Genomic DNA, 10,107 nt, shown 5'->3' on the forward strand with positions numbered 1-10,107 from the left:
TTGCCGGTAATGATGAATTGGCTTTGAATACTTTCAAAGCTTACTTGAGTAAATGTTTTCGGATGAAGAATTTGGGGGCACTTAAATATTTCCTCGGCTTGGAGGTGGCTCAGAGTAAAGAGGGTTTCTTTGTTAATCAAAGAAAATATGCGCTTGAGATTGTGGCGGAAACTGGGTTGCTTGGGTCGAAACCTGCAGCATTTCTAATGGAACAGAATCATAACTTAGCCTTGGCCAAGGGTGCGGTTTTACATGATGTCGCTCAATACCGACGGCTCGTTGGGCGTATTATTTACTTGTCAGTTACTCGACCCGATTTGGCTTACTCTGTGCATATTTTATCTCAATTCATGCAACAACCAAGGATAGAACATTGGGAGGCAGCCTTGCGTGTTGTTCGTTACTTAAAGAAGAGTCCGGGTCAAGGCATTCTTCTCCGTTCCGATAGTGAATTGAGTCTTGAAGGTTGGTGTGATTCAGATTGGGTGAGTTGTCCTCTTACTCGTCGTTCTTTGACAGGATGGTTAGTCTTGCTGGGTTATTCTCCTGTTTCATGGAAAACCAAGAAACAACATATGGTTTCTCGTTCGTCCGCGGAGGCGGAGTATAGGTCGATGGCAGCAGTTACATATGAATTGAAATGGCTTAAACAGCTTTTGCAAGAGTTGGGTGTTACTCACTCCAAAGGGTATGCGGTTGAAGTGTGATAGCCAATCGGCCTTATACATCGCCAACAATCTGGTTTTTCATGAACGGACTAAGCACATCGAAGCTGATTGTCACTTTGTGCGGGATGCTATTCAAGATGGTGTCATTAATCCTTCGTATGTATTAACAAAGGTGCAGCTTGCAGATATTTTTACCAAGGCTTTGGGAAAAGCACAATTTGAATTTTTGTTGAGCAAGTTGGGCATTTTTTGTTTCATGCTCCAACTTGAGGGGGGTATTACCGTGTTTATATTCTGTATCTAAATAGGAATTTAGGGATACTCTTGTAATTACTCCTCCTAGGGCATATAGGTCGAATTACCTAGTTTGAGATGGACTAGGATTTGTTTTGTTGTAACCTAGTTTGAGATGGACTAGGATTTGTTTTGGCTGTATAAATACTTGTCAATTGAATGAGAAAGAACAACTTTGATTTGCCAATATTAAACTCATGTGGTTACGCTTTTCATCAATTACATGCATTTTGTTTTTTTTTTCAAATAAGGATTGAAGTTTTCATTTTGTTAAAAACGATTATATTTTAGTTTAACAGTATAAAAATAACCGTTAATTATCTCAAACAGGTAAATTCCAATAATTAAAGTTGTTGATGCCATATTTACTATGAAACTCGCTTTTGTATTTTCCAAATTCATCATTTTTGGAACTTTCTCTCTTTCAACATTCATTTTCTCTCCTCCCCACCAAACACCATATAAATGACCCTACGATTAAAAAGTTGAAGAATTAAATTTACTTAAAATATCATTATTTATTAAAAAAAATTAATTTTAAAATCGTCAAGAATATTTTATAAATATCAACAAAAAAATCATTATTTTTAGAAACCCCGAAAAATCTCAGTTATCTCTTATTAGTAAAGAAAAAAACATCAATTACTAAAAAAACCCGTAACAAAAAAGTGTAACCACGTAATTTTTGTTTAGAATTTAGAGAAGTGCTGCTAACTATTTATCTGTAGATGAGTAGGTATTATCACCAGTCCAAAATGGAAAATCTGTCCACTATTACACTTTTGCCTTAATTAAATTAAATTAATGCGCCGAACCTACCTTACCTTTATATATGCATCGCAGCTAGTTGAGAGATTGAATCTTTAGCTTGTGATCATCTTCCTCTTAAACAAAATGAGTAGTTGTGGGCGGGTAGGTCCATCTGGATTCTCGGGTCGATCCACCGTGGAACAAGCAACACAAGGGGTTGATGCTACTGGTCTAACTGATCGTTACAGGTTTGCTATCCGTCTAATTAATCTCGAACCAATTAATCGAATTCCAGACCTTTTGGGATGAGAAATGGAAGTTCAAACCTTTTGAGATGGATGTGTCTCACGGTGCACACCAAGATTACTCATTCGATTCAAAATTGGTACCGAATGTTGAGAAAAAAAGGACTAAAATTGTAATTTTATCAAGGATCAAATTGTAAATTAATCACAAAGAAAAAAAAATCTTCAACTTATTATTACTCTCACCAAAAATTCACCCACACATTACAAAAAGATGGACTCAATTTATAGAGTCACCAATTATTAATACATAATTAATCACACTACCCATAATTTGACTACTCATACATTTTGACTATCCATACTTTCTACCCATACATTTTTATTATCCATACTTTGCATAATATCATAATATAGTCTACAACTATTTATTTAAAATGATGCATTCATATGATGCATTATCTTCTTCTTTTTTTATGAATTAAAATTAAAGTTTAATATTTGAACATGCCCCCTTAAACTTAATTTTTCGTGACTCCTAGTTGAGCTCTCAAATGACTAAACACATCGTACTTCAACGGCTTCGTAAAAATATCTGCAATCTGATCTTGCGTCTTCATGTACTTTAATGTCACCTCCTTTTGCTCAATACACTCCCGAATAAAATGATACCTCGTATCAATGTGTTTACTTCGATCATGAAACACGGGATTTTTCGCTAATGCCAGTGCAGACTTGTTATCGATAAAAATCTCCGTTGGATCATTTTGACTCATCTGAAATTCTTTTAGCAATTTCCGGAGCCAAATCGCATGACACACACATGAGGTTGCAGCTACATATTCAACTTCGCAGGTTGACAACATCACAATCGCCTGCTTCTTCGAACTCCACGTAAATGCAGTATCACCCAGAAAAAATACAAAACCAGTTGTACTTTTTCGATCATCCTTGTCACCGGCCCAATCACTATCACAGAATCCAACTAATTTGAAATCATCAGTTTTTGAATAAAGTAATCCCAAATTAGCTGTACCTTTCACGTAACGGAGAATTCGTTTTGCTGCATTCCAATGTGACACCGTTGGGGCTTCCATGTATCGACTTACTAAGCCGACTGCATATAGAATATCCGGTCTCGTACATGTCAAGTATCTCAGACTTCCGACCAAGCTTCGGAATAATGTCGGGTTGACTCTGTCTCCACCTTCATCTTTTGTCAACTTGATTCCACATTCGACTGGCGTGCTGACGGAATTGCACTCTTCCATCTTGAACTTTTTCAAGATCTCCTTTGCAAAGCCACTTTGAGAAATAAAAATCCCATCATCGTTTTGCTTCACCTCAATGCCGAGATAATATGACATTAGACCAATGTCAGTCATCTCAAATTCACGAGCCATAGTCTTCTTAAACTCCGCAAACATTTTATGATTGTTCCCTATAAAAATGAGATCATCCACATACAAACAGACAAGTAACATATCTCCATTTTTCACCTTTGCATACAGGGCATATTCATGTGGGCATTTGACAAAACCATTTTCTTGAAAATATTTGTCAATGCGACTGTTTTAGGCTCGTGGTGCTTGCTTAAGACCATAAAGTGCCTTTTTCAATTTTAGCACTTTATTTTCTTGACCTTTCATAACATACCCAGGTGGTTGTTGGATATAAATTTCCTCTTCTAGATGTCCATTGAGAAACGCGGATTTCACGTCCATTTGATGGATTCTCCACCCGTGTTGAGCAGCTACAGAAATTACCAGTCTGATACTCTCCATTCTGGCAACAGAAGCAAAAACTTCATTATAGTCAATTCCGGGTCATTGACTGAACCCTTTCGCCACCAATCTTGCTTTATGTCGGACAATTTCACCGTTTGCATCTTTCTTTGCTTTGAACACCCATTTAACTCCAATGGGTTTTTGACCGGCCGGAAGTGATGTCAGCTCCCATGTTTTATTTTTCTCGATCGAATGAATCTCCTCTTCCATGGCTTTTCTCCATTTTTCATCTTTCATTGCTTCTTCTGGATCTGTTGGTTCATCATTAACAAAATGACAATAAAGAGTTAATTCATCATCGAGATTTCTTGTTACATCATAGAGATCTTTAATAGGTATGAATTTTTTAGGCTTTCCGGGCGGATGTTCATCTGAACTGTCTTCATTACTCGAGGACGAACTCGAACTGGAGGAGCTTACTGATGTCGAACTGGTTGCTGGTGTTGTGGCTGCGACTGTGGCTGGTTCTTCCTGATCATTGTCTTCATCCATGAAAGGATAAAAACTGTAGCTTTTTTCTTTTTCACCAGTCCAGTCCCAAACTGCTTCTTCATCAATGGTGACATCTCTACTGATGATGATTTTCTGAGTCTGAGGATCGAACATTTTATACCCTTTGGAATGTTCTGAATAGCCCACAAACAAATATTTTTTATTTTTATCATCTAGCTTCTTGTGTTCTTCATCCGGTACATGGACATGAGCAACACTGCCAAAAACACGCAAATGAGAAATACTGGGTTTTATTCCGCTCCATGCTTCTTGTGGAGTTTGATCCCAAACACTGATAGTTGGCGATCTATTCAACAGGTAGATAGCACAGTCTACTGCTTCGGCCCATAACTCCTTCGGTAAATTTTTGCTTTTTAACATGCTCCTCACTTTGTTGAGCACCGTTCTATTCTTTCTTTCTACTACGCCATTTTGCTGAGGTGATCTGGGGACTGAAAGGAAATGATGGATTCCATGCTTTTCACAAAATTGCTTGAAAGAGATGGACATGTATTCACCGCCTCTGTCTGATCTGAGTGCTTTAATAAAATGGCTACTTTCTTTCTCCACTTAGACTTTGAATTTTTTAAATGTCTCAAAAACTTCTGTTTTTTCCTTCAAAAAATACACCCAAGTTTTTCTACTATAATCATCAATGAAAAGTAGAAAATATTTATTTTTACCCAGGGAGTGTGGGGTGATCGGTCCACACACGTCTGTGTGAACTAGCTCAAGTGGCGCCTTTGCTCTTGATATGGACTCCTTTGGAAAACTGGTTCTGAATTGTTTTCCAACAAGACATCCTTCACACAGTTGGTGAGGCTGATCAATGTGAGGCAATCCATTTACCATCTGCTTCTGTCCCAACATCTTCAGTCCTCCAAAATTGAGATGCCCATATCGTAAATGCCAAAGCCAAGGGGGACTTTGCACACAAGCTTTCAAACATTTGGCCACATCTGTCTGAATATTAATTGTGAACATTCTATTTTTCGCCATAGGTACTCGTGCAATCAGCTCCTTTTTCTCATTCAACAGGAGTAGTTTCTGATCCACCATGTGAACTTCATAATTTTTCTCCAGTAACTGTCCCAAACTCAAAATATTGCTTTTCATGCTAGGAACATAATAAACATTATCAATAAACTGGTGAGCGCCGTTTTTTAGCCGAATAAGAATTGTTCCTTTGCCTGTAATAGGAACCTTGGAGGAATCTCCAAATACAATATTACCGTGAACGGATTCATAGAGCTCCACGAACATCTTTTTGTCACCACACATATGGTTACTTGCCGCATTGTCAAGATACCATATATTATTTTCGCGATTTTCTTCACCTTCATATGTAAGTAACACTGTGCTAGTTACTTCCTCATCTTGAATATTATTGGCAGTCTCCTCTACCTCTTTAGGCGGACTCCAACATTCTACCGCGTAGTGACCATACTTGGAGCAATTATAACATTGAATGTTAGACTTGTCGCGTCCTTCATTCGGCCTCCAGTTTCCTCTTTCTTGACCGCTTCCTCGGCCTCTTCCTTTGCCTCTGGTGAATTGAGTGCTTCTGTCATTGTTGTTGTTGTTGCCGTTTTCATTTCTACCTTGATTTCTGCCACGTCCTCGTCCTCTACCATTTCCTCCTCGACCTCTTCCGTGTCCTCTGCCCGATTGACTACTTTCGCCATTTTTAAACACAGCCTTCGTTGCTAAGACTTGTTCTGCGGAATCTTCTCTTCATTTCTCAAACTGCTCCTCACGTGCTTGTAATGACCCTACAACTTCATCAACGGACATTTCGCTGATGTCTCTAGACTCCTCCATAGCCACCACTTAGTAATCAAATTTTGGAAGTAGTGATCGCATAATTTTTTCAACAATTCTGGACTCTTTATTTTTTTCTCCATACTGTCGCATCTAATTTACGACAGATTTTACTCGGGATGAGTAATCACTAATGGCCTCCGTCTCTTTCATCCTCATCGTCTCAAATTCTCCTCTCAGCATCTGCAAACGAACCTTTTTAACTTTCTCCTCCCCTTGAAGAGAAACTCGTAGGATTTCCCACGCTTGTTTGGCGGTTGTAGCTTCGGCTACTTTCTCGAACATTAATTCATCCAAACCTTGATGGATGAGAGTAAGCGCCTTTTGATCGCTTTTGCGATTTTCTGCAGACTATCTTTTTTTGCCTGTGACAGCGCTGTCTCGTTGGTTGGGACTACGTAGCCTTTTTCAACAATGTCCCACACATCTTGACATCTGAGTAACGCCTTCATTCGAATACACCAACTTGAATAATTGGTTTTGGTGAGCTGAGGATATTGATAAGGAAGTTTGAGACCGTCTGACATTTTTTATAGGGTCTATTTTGCGGAAGATTGACTCTCGTAATATGGCTCTGATACCACTTTGTTGAGAAAAAAAAGGACTAAAATTATAATTTTATCAAGGATCAAATTGTAAATTAAGCACAAAGAAAAAAAAATCTTCAACTTATTATTATTCTCACCAAAAATTCACCCACACATTACAAAAAGATGGACTCAATTTATAGAGTCACCAATTATTAATACATAATTAATCACACTACCCATAATTTGACTACCCATACATTTTGACTATCCATACCCATACATTTTTATTATCCATACTTTGCATAATATCATAATATAGTCTACAATTATTTATTCAAAATGATGCATTCACATGATGCATTATCTGTTTTTTTTTATGAATTAAAATTAAAGTTTAATATTTGAACACCGGATTATTGGCACAATCTCTCCTAACCAACTATTTTAGGAGTGAATGTGCCAATCTTAAGGGAAATTTCTCCATGTACATGAAGGAAAGTTATTTCCCCTACATCCGAGGACGCCGCCTTCTAAAAAGTGATGTTATGTAATCAACCACCTTCAGAAAAAATTAATCGTGTTAGGCAGGAAAAAAGACGATTTTGTCTTCGCGAAATGAGGATTAGCGAACCATGCGAATGTAAATGTGCAGGGAAAGAGGTGATTTTACTTCGCTAATCGATGTTTTCGCGAAGTATGCGAGGTTTGAAACGTGACGATCTACGTCGCATATCGATGCTTTCGCGAAGTCTGCGAGTCAAATCATGAACTTTTCTACTCGCAGACTTTGCGAAATAATCGATTCGCGAAGCAGATCCACACCTTTTAGGCTCTTTCTCTTCGCAAATCTTCCCGAAATCATCGATTCAAAGAGTAGATCCTCACGTTTCAGGCTCTTTCTCTTCGCAAATCTTCGCGAAATCATCGATTCACGAGGTGTATTCATGAAAAAACGCAGAAAAAACAACAGATACTTACATTTTTCGCGCCTTTCACCCTTAAAAGTGACAATAACAAAATGATAAACTGATAAAAACGAAGGAAATAATGTAGAATAACCATTTCTTTGATGGTAACAAGAAGAAAGAAACCAAGTAACGAGCAGGAACAAGAAGATGAAGAACCATGGCTTCGTTTTCTAGGATTAGGAAGTTGCAGAATCAAGAGAGGAAAAAGAAAAATTCATTGTGATTTGGCGAAATGGTACAGATTTCGTGCAATTTAAAGGAAGAAAGGAAGATCAAAAGTCTTGAAATCATTAATGGAGGAGCCAACTTTTTGCGTAACCAAGGATATGGGAGGGAGCGGCCGTTCGCGTTGTGGGGAAGTGGGAAGGTTAGGGGTATTATGGGAAAGTCACAAAAAATCAATCTAGATATGTAGTAGGTTGAGTAAATGGGTTAAATATGTAAATGGGCCTTCCATTTGACCTAGTTTTGTAGTTTTCCTTTTTAAAAATTATAAGAAATTTACAATTAAAAATAATAATAATACAAGTTATATAAGTTTTAAAAAATTAGTGTTTGACTCATAAAAATTAAAGATATTTACTTTTTTAGACTGAGTATTTTTAATTTTTTTAACATCCAACCAACGTATCAAAACAATGAAGTTTTAGAGTGTTGGATGTCAAAAAAAACAAAAAAAAAAAAAAAAAAAAAAAAGTTAACCCTAAAATCAGTCCATTCTACATGTGGATCCGCTGAAAATGTAGTTGATGGTTTTGTTTTTTCATTAATTTTGATAAGTGTTACGGTTGTATTGAGTATTTCTATGTCAACACGGTGTGGAATGTAAGCTCTAGTGAATAATAAATTTGAGGCATTTGAGTTGTAAAATAAACAAGTTCAGCTTGCAATTAGACAAACGGTAAAAGTTGACAATCAAAATGTAAAATTATGGAACCCCAAATCATAAAGGTCATTATCAGAATAGCTTCCTGAAATCCTTACAGTAACCAATTAGGAGAAGGATCCTCCTTTTTTTTTCAAAAGCTAGTAAGATATCATTAAAATCTCTCATGCAACACTAAGAGAGAGCATAATTGCCTGTAAGACTATGTAGGAGATCCCAAGAAACAGACTAACGAGCATACTTAGACATCCCATAATAACGAGTAAATCGACAGGGCATATTATCTTCCAACTTGAGTTTTGCATCCAGTGGCGGAACCAGAACCCAAACTAAGCCGGACCTTAAATATTTAATAATAAAATTTTATAACGTTAGAAATATTATATCACGTAAAATTCAATAATTTTTAACTCAATAATTTGGGGGGCTAATTTTAATCGTTCGGTTGACGGTAAATTTTCAAAGTGCAGCCCGTTAGGGCTGAGCAAAATTTTTTTAGTCTCCAACACGTTAAAACTGTAAAAATGTTATCATTTTTTTGGAAACTAGCATTGAACTAATAGAAAATTAAATATATTTACTTTTTTTTAATGGTAAATACATAATAAAAATTAAATATTACTTTTTTTTTTATAGTAAATACATATTAAAAATGAATTCAAAAGTGTTATCAAAATAAAAATAAAGAGTCCATTTAGTGGTAACATGTTTTTATAATTATTGAAAAATAAAATTAAAATAAATAAAAAGTTTTTAAAAAAAATGAGATTGGAAGGAGTTGAACATATTTAACCATCTCATCTACCTTTAAACATTTAAATAGAGTTAATATAATTCTTTCCAAAATATTATCAGACACCATTACTAAAAAAAAATTCTCAATTCTCCGACGGTCTGACGGGGCTCGATCCCACCCCAATCCTCCTTTAATTTCGCCCCTGTTTGCATCCATAAATTTCCGATTGGAATTTAGAATTTTAACCATTTCCGACATGCACCATAACAGACCGAAATTATCACTTCTTTATTTACAGTCAATATTCACATACCCAATAATTTTTTTTTTTTCGAAGTGCATCTAAGATGCGAATGTGAGAAAGAAAAATGATATCTCACTTATCCTTATACATATATTAACGTAATTGGTGTAAAAAAAATATATATTTAGCAGTACTTTGAATACGTATCATTTTGTTGAACAGAAATGATTCCTATACTGTGTAATTTTCCATTAATTCTCCAACAACTAGCAAAGATGGGCCAATAGCTGACGACCTGTGTTTACCCATTTGCGGATTAGTCAATTTCCCCAATTTAATACTACAATTTAATCAACAACATATTACATAGACCGCCATCTTTTTAAACACCACATGAATATCTCACTAATTTTTTTAAGAATAAAAACTCCAAATTTGCTCTCAAACTACAAATAATAAAAATTTAATCTTTAACCTTTTCAACTTAAAATAATTTTGGCCCTATATAGAGCAATTTTAGATCAAAAATATGTAATAGAACCATATACATAACTCTAAGTTATTTGAATCTAGAGCCCGAGTATCCTCGACAGCCGGGTAGAAGTAGATATTTCGGTCCATATCCACCCCTCTATCTTCATATACGAGATGAGATGTTGATTGCATCATTAATAGAAGGATTGTGC

Source organism: Euphorbia lathyris, chromosome 1, assembly GCF_963576675.1.
Source record: "Euphorbia lathyris chromosome 1, ddEupLath1.1, whole genome shotgun sequence".
Lineage (NCBI taxonomy): Eukaryota > Viridiplantae > Streptophyta > Magnoliopsida > Malpighiales > Euphorbiaceae > Euphorbia > Euphorbia lathyris.